The following is a 5322-nucleotide window of genomic DNA, read 5'->3' on the forward strand; positions in this document are numbered from 1 at the left end:
ACAAGTTGTGGGGGAGAGGGGATGTGCTGGGGGTTGGGGATGGAAATACTATAAAATTGGGTTGTGAGGAGTTCACATCATGGTGCAGTGGTTAATGAATCCAACTAGGAACCATGAGGTTGCAGGATTGATCCCTGGCCTTGCTCAGTGGGATAAGGATCCAGCATTGCCATGAGCTGTGCTGTAGGTCGCAGATGCGGCTCAGATCCCATGTTGTTGTGGTTCTGGCATAGGCCGGTGGCTAGAGCTCTGATTAGACCCCTGGCCTGGGAACCTCCATATGCCATGGGAAGCTGCCCTGGAAATGGCAAAAAGACAAAAAAATAAAATAAAAAATAAAAAATAAAATAAAATTGGGTTATGATGATCATTGTACAACTATAAATGTAATAAATTAATTGAGTAATAAAAAATAAAAACAAAAAGGTGCTCTGTCAAAAACTTTGGAATATATTAATACTATAAAATTGAATTATTGAAAGTAATCAAATAACAATAAGAAAATAATAAGAATCCAGTGATTATAAAAAAATAACGTTATCAAAAAATTGCCCCATAAAATATGGTATAGGAAAACGGTTTTATGTCTCAAATGATATTTAAGCCTCAAAGAGTAAATCATTCCAATATTTCTATTTCTAGTATATAGAAAAAAAAGTAGAAGGGACCAAGCACTTATACATTTACTTGATAAGATTACCGTTCTCATAATGGCAAAATTCAATCAATAATACTATTTCACTTTCAAATTCTATGCACAAAATTCAAATATACATTAAAAATCATCCAATAAACTGATTACAGATTAATACTGTATTAAACTTAGAGTTAATACTATTGACTGCATTGATATTATTTGTTGAAATTATAACTCTGCTTGTCTTGGGTGATTTCCACTACTCTGTCTTTCAATTTGCTTGTTCATTCCTCTATATCCTCTAATATACTGTCAATGTCTTCTAGTGCATTTTTTTATTTTTATTTTTTTAATTTTCAGCTGTTTGATTCTTTACTCCATTTTTTATATCTGTTAAATTTCTCACTATGGAAATAATTTATATATACACACATATATATACACACACACACATATATACATATATAAAACTGGGTCACTTTGCTACATAGCAGAAATTGACAGAACATTGTAAATAAACCATAATAAAAATTTTTAAAATAATAGCTAACAAAAAAATTTTCACTGTATTCAATCACTTTTCCCCCTAGCTCATTGAGCAAATTTTCGACTATTATCTTGAACTTTTTATCAGGCAGATTGCTTATCACCACTTAATTTTTTGAAGGTTTATCTTGATCCTTCATTTGGGACATATTTCTCCATCTCCTCATTTTGCTGAGTTTTTTTGGTGTTATTTCATGTATGACATGTTCTCTAATATTGAAGAAGTGGCCTTATGTAGAAGACATACTGTGGATCCCAGAAGCCCATTTCCTTATGGTCACCAGAGCAACATGCTCTAGGGGTACCTGATTTGTGAGCCACATAGACCCTCTTGTTGTGGTTGGGTTGTCTGTGGTTGTACTGGTGGGCAACTATGGTTCCTGAGATGTTTGGCTTCCAGGCTTTGCCTAGTTTGGTGGCTGCTGATTCACTGGTAGGCAGGACTATGTCCTGGCTTGGCTTCCTGCACAAAATGAGTGGTCTGAGGACTGTTGCTAGCTATCTGATGTGTGGAGTTGGGTACCTGTGTGGCTAACTGTGGGGCCCAGCAGTCCCTGTAGTTATTGGGTGGGTGATCCCAGGGCCCTAAATGGATAGAAGGAGGACTCCAAAATGTTTCTTGCATGCACCAGTAACCCAAGAGTAGAATGAATTTCCCCAAAAGGCTACTTTATCCACATGAGTTTTACCAATTGTCTCCTGCATCTCCAAAAGACAGCAACCAGTGCCTTCACTGGATGTTGGCAGCAACCATTTTTAAAAGCTCCCATCATGAGGACACTGGTTCTGATAAGCACCATTTCGGAACATGTGAAATTTTTCACATTCCTTTTAAGAGTGGAGTCTATTTTTTTATGTGTAAGATCTGCTAGTCTTCAAAGCCATATGTTCTGGAAGCTCATCTTCCAAATGCAAGACTCCTGGGCTGGGAAGCACAATGTGGATCTTGGACCCCTCACTCCTTTGAAAGAACTTTTGCAATTGTAATTATTCTCTCATTTGTGGGTTGCCTACTTAGATGTGTCATGACTTTTCTATGTCTCTACCTTTCTTACCTGTCTCAATTTAGTTTCTTTTTTTCAGTGGTTAGTTGTGGAAAATATTTTCTGCTAGTCTTTAGTTGTTCTTAGAGATAGTTTCTCTGTAAATAGTTTTAACTTTGGTATGCTTATGGGAGGTAAGCTCAGGTCTTCTTAGTCTGCCATCTTGGACATTCCCCCAATTCTCTTATGCTTTTAATACTGCTTTTCTTTTCATTTTTTTCTTACTAATTTTAACAAAGTGTGTTTTTTTCTTAAATACTTACCATTTTTATTAAAAGCATACAAAATTTTAATATACAAATAGAGGTGCAATTTACAAACCTTTTTAATCATAAATTTGACACATTGACTTTTCTGCCCTCTATGTGTGTTGGATTTTCTTTGAATTATTCACATTTTCATTGTTCAGTTACTCAAGCTGATTATTATGTAAAACACCTCATTGATTATTCAAACACGGGACACATGCAAAAAGGAAAAATGAAGATGATTGTGCCACCCGAACAAGTCTTCATGATGAAAATAATGGAATGTTTGTTCACATGAACCAGGGCACATTAAGAAATCATTCTTCTTGGGATAGCATTGTTCTTATTAAAGAACCCTCAATGAACTACTCACTAATTAAAATGTGAGCACCTTTTTCTTTTTTATTTTGTTTGAAATTCAAAGATTAACCATTATATCACTCATGAATTAGGAGATTAGCATATTTCCCATAGCATCAGAATCATCAGCAGAATCTGTGTATATGGAAAGCTGTGGGAGAATTATTGGTGACCCAAAAGGAAATGGATGCAGCCAGCATGATAGGAAGTGTGGTTGTAGTGGCAGTTGGTTTGCTCTCCTGGTCCAAATCTTGATGCTGACATGGGGGCATGGGGTGGAGAGAAGTGTTTCATCAAATGGCTTTTGACTTGATATTATTTGGTTTATTTCCAGCAGACTTGGAGGAGTTCTCATCTACATATGTGAAAATTTGACTTTCATTTTCATTCTCTTGTGCATTGTTCTATATTATTAACTACTTCAGAGGTTGGGGAAAGTGAATCAGCTTCTGCTCCTTCCTAATTCTATATCAAGTGTAAACCACAGTACAGATTTCCCCCTCTCTCTCAGCTTATTTTTGTTTTCATTTTTTAAAGTTTTATTGAAGTATCATTGATTTACAATGTGATAATTTCTGCTGTACAACAAAGTAATTCAGTTATACACACACACACATATCCATATCCATATCAGATTTCTCTTTTAAAATCAAATAAAGCAATGGTATTTGGAATGATACAGCTGCCTTCTGATAAAATGGCAGAATATTTGTCATCAACTTTCCACTGCCTCAAGAGAGTTGTGCTATTCTTATTTTGGCTTTTATTCTCCTTGGCAGGTTTTCTTTCAGGTACACCTTTTGGTTTATCTGAAGCTTCAGAAATGTCACCATTTTTTAGAGTGTGCTTAAATGAAGCCAGTGTTTTATCACAAGATTTTATCACTGCTGTATCATCCAATATGTTGGAATCACCACTCTGTCTTTTGCTATACTGGAGTAGCAATGAGTCCTCCTACTATGGGAGGCTATCACCATCACCTCCTGGCATTTTTGTTTGTTTGTTTACTTGTTTGTTTTTTAAATTTTATATTTTGTTAGTCTGTTCAAAGCAGAAATTTTATGTATTTATTAATTTTATTATTATTTCTTTTTTCATCATTTTTTCCTCTTTGTTTTATCATTTTGTTCTATTTTCCTTGAATTTTGCTTGTTCTATTTATACTGTCATGAACTGGATGCTTAATTTCTTATTTTCTATCAAAAGCATTAGTCTATCCATTTTACCTTGGAATATTTTTGTCTATGATTCACAATTTTTGATGTATTACTTTAGTTAACAGTTATTTTGAAATATTTAAAAATTTTATTGTTTAATGAGTAAATTCAAAGTATGATTTTACATTTCTATTTTTATGTGTTTTAAATCATTTATCTTATTGACTCAGTCTTTATAGAAGGCTACTTGGTTATTTCTGTCAAATTTTATATTACACTTTTCTTTAAACAAACCAAACTCATATCTAAGAATAAATGTCACAGTTATATTCACATAAGTACACAGAGACACAGAAAAGAGTGAACCAGAGCAGGGGAAAATTCAGTCACTAGGTACATGGCAGAAATAAACTTCTCTCCAAATCTAAATACATTGAAAATCAAATAAGGCTTTATAATATTTAACCCCTGAATTTTCTAGTTGAAATAATTTTCAAAGTCACTCATAAATTCAAAATATAGGGAAGTGCAATCCTACTGTGTAGCCAGGAGATTGTAATCAGATATTAGTGAATATTGATAACATGCCTCTCATATCTCCAGAGGGGAATTTCTCCAAGGTTATTCTGAAATTCTCTAAGGTTATCTAGAAATTTCCTTGTAGATTTTTGTCAAGTAATCAAAAGTTGTCAAATGTTTTATTTAAAGATTTGCTTAGTCTAGCATTTACTTTTATGTGGATGATGAAATAGGGATACTTCCTTGTTCTGAGTAGAATTTATGTCTTGACACCATTTATTAACTAATTTTTATTTTCCCACTGATTTGAAAGGAGTCTTTAGCAAATAAAATTCCAGTTTTCACTTGTGTGTATTCTATGACATTGAGTATTCATATTTCAGTAAATTATAAATATTTCTGTGGAAGTTTCATAATATGAAAATATACTATAACTTTCAATAAGGTAATTATTTAAGAAATAAACATATAATTACCATATGATCCATAAATTCTATTTATATTCAAAGAATTGAAACTAAAGATGCAGAGAGATATTTGTACACTAACGTTCATATCAACATTATTCATAATGGCTAAAGTGTAGAAATAACCTAAATGTCCTTTGACAGATGAATGTATAAACAAAATGTGGCATATACATAAAATGGGATATTATTCAGTCTTAAAGAGGAAGAAAATTCTGACACATGCTGCAACATGGGTGGACCTTGAAGTCATTATGATTTTTATGGTGACTGAAATCTTATAGTCATAAAAGAACAAATACTGTATGACTCAAAATACTAGGTCATCTATATTAATCAGTTTCA

General features: G+C 33.2%; 1 pseudogene; it reads right to left on the reverse strand.

Annotated features, from left to right (window-relative positions):
• Nucleotides 1–2847: 2847 nt before the first annotated feature.
• LOC100519460 lies at nucleotides 2848–5080 on the reverse strand (annotated as a pseudogene).
• Nucleotides 5081–5322: the final 242 nt, after the last annotated feature.

This window comes from Sus scrofa, unplaced genomic scaffold (assembly GCF_000003025.6).
Source record: "Sus scrofa isolate TJ Tabasco breed Duroc unplaced genomic scaffold, Sscrofa11.1 Contig2196, whole genome shotgun sequence".
Classification (NCBI taxonomy): Eukaryota; Metazoa; Chordata; class Mammalia; order Artiodactyla; family Suidae; genus Sus; species Sus scrofa.